Raw genomic sequence first — 9853 nt, 5'->3', positions numbered from 1 at the left:
CCAGGAAGCATAGAGAGCCCCTAACATGATGTGCATATGAAGACATAATATTTTACATATAATAATTGAAATGGCAAAAAGTAATCATAAAGAGAGAATTTTAAAATCAGAAAAACAAAATGGTTACCTAGAAGGAAAACCCCATAAGTCTACCATATTATTTTTTAGCAGAAACTGTGTGGGCAAAGAGAGTAGAATTATACATTCAAAGTAGCATGATGTATTCAAAGGGAAGTGCTGAAAGAAAAAAATACAACCAAGACAACTCTACCTGTAAAATTGTCATTCAGGATTGAAGGAGAGATAAAGAGTTTCCTAGACAGACAAACTTAAAAGAGTTCATCCCCACTAATGCAGCCTTACAAAGAAATGCTAAAATGAATTTTTCAAGTGGAGAAAAAGGCCATAACTAGGAGAAAATTATGAAAGAATAAATTTCACAGTTAAAAGAAACATATAATAAAGATAGTATCTCAATCACTTTTTTTTTAAGATTTTATTTATTCATTCATTTATGAAAGGCACAGAGAGAGAGGCAGAGACACAGGCAGAGGGAGAAGCAGGCTCCACGCAGGGAGCCCAATGTGGGACTCGATCCTGGGTCTCCAGGATCACGCCCTGGGCTGAAGGTGGGCGCTGAACCACTGGGCCACCCGGGTTGCCCTCAATCACTTATAAAGCCAGTATGGAGGCTAAAAAACAAAATTAGTAAAATCAATTTGATCTACAAAAATCAGTCAAGGGATACACAAGTTTTCTCAAAATATAAAACATAACATCATATAAATAAAACAGAGAAGGGGAGTAAAAATTTAGTGTTAGAATGTACTTGAACTTAACCAACAATCAATTTAATATACACTGCAATACACAGAGTGTCATACATGAACCCAATGTTAAATGTAAATCAAAAACCTGTAATACACAAAAAAAAATAAAGACAAAGAATCCAAGCACAACACTAAAGAAAGCAATCAAATCACAAAGAGAGCAAGAAAAGAGGAACAGAGAATTACAAAAATAACCAGAAAACAATTAACAAAATAGCAATAACTACATACCTATCAATAATTTCTTTAGGGATCCCTGGGTGGCGCAGCGGTTTGGCGCCTGCCTTTGGCCCAGGGCGCGATCCTGGAGACCCGGGATCGAGTCCCACGTCAGGCTCCCGGTGCATGGAGCCTGCTTCTCCCTCTGCCTGTGTCTCTGCCTCTCTCTCTCTCTCTCTCTGTGACTATCATAAATAAATAAAAAATTTAAAAAAAATAATTTCTTTAAATGCAAATGGACTAAATGCTCCAATCTAAAGAAATAGGGTAAATGAATGGATTAAAAAAACAAGACCCATCTATATCCTGCCTACAAGAGTCACTTCAGACCTAAAGACACCTACAGACTGCAAGTGAAGGGATGGAAAATATATTCCAAATGGAAGCCAAAAAGGGGAGAAAGGAGCAATACTTATATCAGCAATGCTAAAAACAGACTGACTGACTGACTTATTTACTGATTGATTGATTGATTGATTGATTGAGAGTGAGTGAGCAAGGAAAGGGCAGAGGAAGAGGGGGGAGAGAGAATCATAAGCAGGCTCTACACTCAGCATGACTGTGATGATTTCACCTTGAGATCATGACCTGAGCCGAAATCAAGAGTCAGATACTTAACTGACTGAGCCACCCAGGTGCTCCAGACAAAAGGGACTTTAAAACAAAGATTGTAATAAGAGACAAGGGTACTACAAAATGATAAAGGGATCAATTACAAAAAGAGGACATAACTATCATAACTATTATAAGTAATTGCATCCAATATAACAGCATATAAATACATAAAGTAAATATTAACAGACATAAAGAGAAAAATTGACAATAATATAATAATAGGTAACTTTAATACCCCATTTACATTGATAGATAGATCATCCAGAAAAAAAAATCAACAAGAAAACAGTGTCTTTGAACAACGCATTCAGAACATTCCACCAAAAACAGCAAAATACAAATTCTTTTCCAATGCACAAAGAACATTCTCCAGGATAGATCACATATTAGCTCACAAAAAGTCTCAATAAATGTAAGAAGATTGAAATCACATCAATAATATTTTCTAAAAAATAAATAAAAATATTTTCTAATCACAACAGTATCAAGCTAGAAATCAATTACAAGAAAAATATTGGAAAAAACACAAACATGTGACAGCTACACAACATGCTATTAAACAATGAGCAGGTCAACCAAAAAATCAAGGAGGATATTAAAACATACAAGGAGGCAAATGAAAATTAAACACAATGATCCAAATTCTTTGGCACACAGCAAAAGCAGTTCTAAGAGGGAAGTTTATAGCAATACAGACCTACACCAAGAAACAAGAAAAATTTCAAATAAGCAATCTAATTTTGCACCTAATGGAACTAGAAAAAGAAGAAGGAAAGTTAGTAGAAGGAAGAAAATAATAAAGATTAGAGCAGAAATGAATAAAAAAGAGGCTACTAAAAAAAAAAAAAAGAGGCTACTAAAAAGAATCTATGAAACCAAGAGCTGGTTACTTAAAAAAGAGAAACAAAATTGATAAACCTTTAGGTGGATTCATTAAAAAAAAAAAAAGAGAGAGAGAGAGGGAGAGAGATGACTCAAATAAAGTCAGAAATGAAGGAAGAGAAATAACTGTCACCACAGAAATACAAAGAATTATAAGAAACTGCAATGAAAAATTAGATGGCAGGAAATTGGATAACTTAGAAGAAAAGGATAAATTCCTGAAAACATACAATCCTCTGAAGCTGAACCAGGAAGAAAGAAAATCCAAACAGACCAATTACTAGTAACAAAATGGAATCAGCAGCCAAAAAACTTTCAACACACGAAGGGTAGGACAAGATGGACTTACAGGTAAACTCTACTAAAATTTTTAAAAGGGTTAATACCAAAAAAAAAAAAAAAAAAAGAAAAGGGTTAATACCTATTCTCAAATTACTTCCAAAAGGAGGAGGAGGAGGAAGAAGAAGAAGAAGAAAAAAGAAGAAAGAAGAAGAAAAGGAGGAATGAAAACCTCCAAATTCATTTGATGAAGCCAGGATTACCCTGATACCAAAAGCAGACAAAGACACTACAAAACAAAACAAAAACAAAACCACAGGCCAATGTTCCTGATGAAGATTGATGCAAAAATTCTCAACAAAATATTGGCAAATCAAATTCAACAATACATTTAAAAAACTATCCACCATGGGAATGCCTGGGTGGCTCAGTCGGTTAAGCCTGACTCTTGGTTTTGGCTCAGTCATGATTTTGCAGTCATGACTCTGCTCAGGGACAGTCTGCTTCAGATTCTCTCCCTCTACCTCTCTCCCTCCCCCAACTCGCTTGCTCTCTCTAAAATAAATAATAATAATAATAATAATAAGTAAAATCTAGTTTTTAAAGATTTATTTGAGCGAGAGAAAGTGCATGTCCATGCACATGTAGTGGGGAGGGGCAAAGGGAGAGAAAGGGAATCTTTCAAGCAGACTCCGTGACGAACATGGAGCCCAACATGGGGTTCAGTCCCAGGACCCTGAAATCACAACCTGAGCTGAAACCAAGAGCTGGCTGCTCAATCAATTGTGCCACCCAGATGCTCCAATAAATAAAATCTTTTAAAAAATTATCTATCACGATCAAGTTGGATTTATTCCAAGCATGCAAGGGTAGTTAAATATTTGCAGATCAATCAATGTGATACATCACCTTAACAAGAGGAAGGATAAAAACCATATGATCATCTCAACAGATGCAGAGGAAGCATTTGCAAAATATAAAACCCATCCATAATAAAAACTCTCAACACAGGTTTAGAGGAAACATGAAATCATAAGGGACATATATGACAAACCTACAGCTAACATTATGCTCAATGGTGAAAATCTGAAGAGAGTCTCTAAGGTCAAGAACAACACACAGATGTCCACTATCACTTTTATTCAACATAGTACTGAAAGTCTTAGCCATAGCATCAGACAAGAAAAAAATTTAAATCATCCAAAATGTAAATAAGTAAAACTGTCACTATTTCCAGATGACATAATACTATATATTATTTTTAAAAACATAAAAATCCACCAAAGAAACTATTAAAACCAATAAATAAAATCAGTAAAGTTACAGGATATAAAATCAATATACAGAAATCTATTACATTTCTATAAACTAATAACTAAATAGCAAAAGAGAAATTAAGAATCCATGTACAATTACATACACACACAAAAAAAATAAAATTTGAGGGATAAATTTAACCAAGGAGATAAAAGACCTATACTCTGAAAATTATAAAACACTGACGAAGGGCAGCCCCCGTGGCTCAGCAGTTTAGCGCCGCCTTCAACCTGGGGTGGGATCCTGGAGACCCACGATCGAACCCCACACCAGGCTCCCTGCATGGAGCCTGCTTCTCCCTCTGCCTGTGTCTCTGTGTCTTTGTCTTTGATGAATAAATAAATAAAATCTGTGTGTGTGTGTGTGTGTGTCTTTCATGAATAAATAAATAAAATCTTTAAAAAAAAAGACACTGATGAAAAATTGAAGATGACACAATGGAAAAATATATCATGGTCACAGATTAGAAAAATTAATATCACTAAATACCCATACTACCCAAAGCAATCTACAGATTCAATGGAATTCCTATTAAAATACCAATAGCATTTTTCACAGAATTAAAATAAATAATCCTAAAGTTTGTATGGAATGACAAAAGGCCTGAGTCACCAAAGAAATCTTGAGAAAGAAGAGTAAAGCTGAAGGTATCAAAATCCCAAATTTCAAGATATACTACAAAGCTATAGTAATCAAAACAGTATGGTTAGCACAAAAAAAGACACATAGATCAATGGAACAGGATAGAGAGTCTAGAAATAAACCTACAATTATAAGGTCAATTAATCTATGACAAAGGAGGCAAGAATATACAGTGGCGAGAAGAAAATCTTTTTAATAAATAGTATTGATAAGCTGGACATGTATATGGAAAAGAATAAAAGTGGGCCACTTTCTTACACCATACATTAAAAATAAAATGAATTAAAGATCTAGATGTCAGGCATGAAAACATAAAATCATAAAACAAAACATAGGCAATAACCTCTTGGATATCAACCTTAGCAATGTATTTATGGATATGTCTCCTGAGGCAAGGGAAACACAAGCAAAAATAAACTACTGGGGTTGTACCAAAATAAAATGCTTTCACACAGCAAAGAAAATCAACAAAACAAAAAGGCAAATGACTGAATGGGAGAAGATATTTACTAATAATATATCCAACAATGGGCTAACATCCAAAATATTTAAAGAACTTATACAACTCAACACCAAAAAACAATCCAATTAAAATATTAACAGAGCACCTGAATGACATTTTTCCAAAGAAGATATGCAGATTGCTAGTAGACACATGGAAACACGTTCAATGTCACTAATTATCAGAGAAATGCAAATCAAAATGCAATGCGGGCGGGGGGGGGGGCTGGATGGCTCATTTGGTTATGTGTCTGCCTTGGGCTCAGGTCATGATCTCAGAGTCTGGAACTGAGCCTTGAATTGGGCTCCCTGCTCAGTGAGGAATCTGCTTTTCCCTCTCCCTCTGCCCCTTACCCCAGCTCATGCTCCCTCACTCTCTCTCAAATAAAATCTTTAAAAACACACACACACACCACCCCAATGAGATATCACATCACCCCACTGAGAATGGCTAGTGTATCAAAAAAGCAAGAAATAAAAATTTTTAGAGAGGATGTAGAGACAAGAAAACTCTTGACCATTGTTGGTGGGAATGTAAATTGGTGCTACTGTAGAAAACAGTATGGAGATTCCTCAAAAAATTAAGACTACAAATACCATATGATCTAGTAATCCCAATAGGGAGTATTTAACCAAAGGAAATGGAAACACTAATTTGCAAAGATACATTTCACACCTATGTTTATTGCAGCATTATTTGCAATAGCCAAAGATATAAAAGCAATCCAACTGTCCATCAATAGATAAATGGATAAAGAATGTGGTCTACATTTACAGTCATACTGTATGTTACTCAGCCATAAAAAAAGCAATGAAATTTTGCCATTTGTGAAAACATGGATGGACCTAGAGGGTATTATGTTAAGTGAGATAAGTCAGAGAAAAACAAACACCCTATGATTTCACTTATATGTGGAATCTAAAACACAAATGAACAAATCAAATAAATTTTTATTTATTTATTTATTTTTAGTTTCACATTTTCATTTAAATTCCAGTTAACATACAGTATAATATTAGTTTCAGGTGTAGAATGTAGTGATTCATCACTTATATACAATGCCTAGTGCTCGTCACAAGTGCCCCCCTTAATGAAACAAATTTTTATTTATTTTTTTAATAAATTAATTTTTTATTGGTGTTCAATTTACCGACATACAGAATAACACCCAGTGCTCATCCCGTCAAGTGTCCCCTTCAGTGCCCGTCACCCACTCACCCGCACCCCCCGCCCTCCTCCCCTTCCACCACCCCTAGTTCATTTCCCAGAGTTAGGAGTCTTTATGTTCTGTCTCCCTTTCTGATATTTCCCACACATTTCTTCTCCCTTCCCTTATATTCCCTTTCACTATTATTTATATTCCCCAAATGAATGAGAACATACACTGTTTGTCCTTCTCGGATGGACTTACTTCACTCATCATAATACCCTCCAGTTCCATCCACGCTGAAGCAAATGGTGGGTATTTGTCGTTTCTAATGGCTGAGTAATACTCCATTGTATACATAAACCACATCTTCTTTATCCATTCATCTTTCAATGGACACCGAGGCTCCTTCCAGAGTTGGGCTATTGTGGACATTGCTGCTAGAAACATCGGGGTGCAGGTGTCCCGGCGTGAAACAAATTTTTAAACACAGAGAATTATTGGTTGCCAGAGAGAAGGTAATGGAGGGGATGGGTGAAATAAAGCAGGTTAAGAGGTACAAACTTTTGGTTATATAATAAATAAGTCACTAGGATGAAAAGTACAGCATAGGAAATGTAGTCAATAATATAATAACATATGGTGACAGATGGTTAAGCAAATTAACTAAACTTATTGTGGTAAACATTTTGTAATTGTAAAATCATTATGTTATGCACCTGAAACTAATAATATTATGTGTCAAGTTTACTTCAATAGAAAAAGATATTTAGTAGGCAAATATAATGAACTTGGTTAATGGCGAGTCAATAAGTTGGATCAATCAAGAATATACTCCTAACTTTCACATTAATGATCAAATGATCTTTCACAAGGACACTAAGACTATTTAATGAGGAAAGGAAAGTTGTTTCAACAAATGGTGTTGAAAAAACATATTAATGTGCAAAAAGAATGAAGTTTGATCCTTACCTTACTTACATCATAGGGGAAAAAAACCTCAAAATGCATCAAAGTCCTAAATGTCAGACTAAAACTATTAAATTCTTAGAAGAAAATTAAGTCCTGTAACAATGAATTTGGTGATAATTTCTTGGATATGACACCAAAAAGACAGTCAACAAAAGCAAAAATAGAAAACTCTGACTACATCAAATTTTAAAACTTCTGTGCATCTAAGACACAATCAACAAGGTAAAAAGGCAACCTATGGAATGAGAGAAAACAATTACAAATCATGTATCTGATAAGGAGCCAATATCAGAAATACATTAAGGAACTCTTACAAGTCAACAATAACAAAAATCCAAATAATTTGATTCTAAAATGGACAAAGGACTTGAAAAGACATTTCTCCGAAGATATACAGATGTCAATAAGCATAAAAAAGATGCTTGATATCAATAATTATTAGAGAAATGTAAATCAAAATCACAACAAGATATCATCTCGCACCCAATAGAATGGATGTTATTTTAAAAAAACAAAAACAGGGCAGCCTGGGTGGCTCAGCGGTTTAGCGCCATCTTCAGCCCAGGGCCTGGTCCTGGAGACCCAGGATCGAGTCCCACGTCAGGCTCCCTGCATGGAGCCTGCTTCTCCCTCTGCCTGTGTCTCTGCCTCTCTCTCTCTCTCTCTCTCTGTGTGTCTCTCATGAATAAATAAACTAAAAAATCTTTTAAAAAATAAATAAAAAAACAAAAACAGAAGGGTACCTGAGTGTCTCAGTCAATTAAGCATCCAACTGTTGGTTTTGGCTCTGGTCATGATCTCATGGGCTTTGAAATCAAGCCCCATGTCAGGCTCCATGCTCAGTGCAGAGTCTGCTTGGAGTTCTCTCTCTCTCTCTATCTCTCTCTCTGTCCCTGCCCCCACTTGTATGTTCTCTCTCTCTAAAATAAAAAATCTTTAAAAAACTGGAAATAACAAGTGTTCACAAGGATGTGGAGAAATTACAACCCTTGTGTATTATTGGTGAAAATGGATAATGGTGGAGCCCTTACAGAAGACAGTATGCAGTTCCTCATAAAAATAAAAATAGAATTACCATATGACCTAGCAATACCTCTTCTAGGTATAAATCTAAGAGAATTGATAGCAAGGTCTCAAAGAGATATCTGCATACCCACAGTCATAGCAGCATTATTCACAATAGCCAAGAGGTGAAAGCAATTCAAATGTCAATTGATAGATGAATGGATAAACAAAATGTGATATATACCTGCAGTGGGATGTTACTAGTCTTAAAAAGGAATGAAATTCTGAAACACACTAATATGGTTGAAACTTCAGGACATTATGCTAAGTAAAATAAGCTCATGATAAAAATTCAAATGCCTTATGATTTCATTTATATGAGGTATCTAGAGTAGTCGAACTCATCTAAGCAGAGACTGGAATGGTGTTTGCCAGAGGAAACGGGGAATGAAGAGTTGTTATTTAATGCAGATAGAGTTTCAGTTTTGCAAGATGAAAAAGTTCTAGAAATTGTGCAACAATGTGAATATACTTAATATTGAACTGTACACTTAAAAATGTTTAAAATAGTAAATTTTATGTGTATTTTAACCACAATTTTCAAAAAGAACATACCTATACTTCTCCTAATATAGTAGACAGATATAATCCAAAACATATCTGTTATAAAATACTTAGAAATTCTAAATGATTTATAATAAACACCTTTTTAATTCATATTCTTACAAAGTCCCATGGAATTTCATATCATGTATTACCTGAAAATTCCTATATTTACACATTAAATATGTGCAATTTCCTCTGAACTCTTCTAGACTGACATATCCAATTGACAATCAACATCTCAATTTGAACGGCAGTTACATCTCAAGCTTAAGATCTAAGTGTCCAAAACCAAATTCCTGATTTTCCTCCATAAACCTGTTCTATCCTGTTTTCCTCATCTCAATAAATAGCAATGCATTTCTTGCCAGGTGTGCAGGCCTGAAAACCATCAAGTCTCTCACATATACTCAATATTAATTTAATCATCAAATCTTATTTCCTTCACCTTCCAAACAACGTCCAGAAATTTATGACTTTTTACCACCTTCATTGTAACTGCATGTACCCCATCACCATCCCGCATCTACACTATTGCAATGGTATTCAATTTTGTCTCCCTATTTCCAATCTTGCGCCCCATACTGTATTTTTCAACTACATCCAGAAAAATCCATTTAAAATATAAATTGTGTCACATTCTTACATGCCATGCCTGTGCTCAAAACCCTCTAATGATTTTTCATCTCACTCAGAGTATGAGCAAAAGATCTCAACCTGACTCACAAGGCCCTACATGTTCTTGCCTCTCATTACTTCTCTGGTTTCATACCCTATCATCTTTGCCCCTTATTCATTATCTTCCAGTCTCACTAGCTTTCTTGGCTTTAAGTCAAACAG

Source organism: Canis aureus, chromosome 3 (assembly GCF_053574225.1).
Source record: "Canis aureus isolate CA01 chromosome 3, VMU_Caureus_v.1.0, whole genome shotgun sequence".
NCBI classification, from domain to species: Eukaryota; Metazoa; Chordata; class Mammalia; order Carnivora; family Canidae; genus Canis; species Canis aureus.
Note: the sequence above shows the minus strand (reverse complement) of the source record.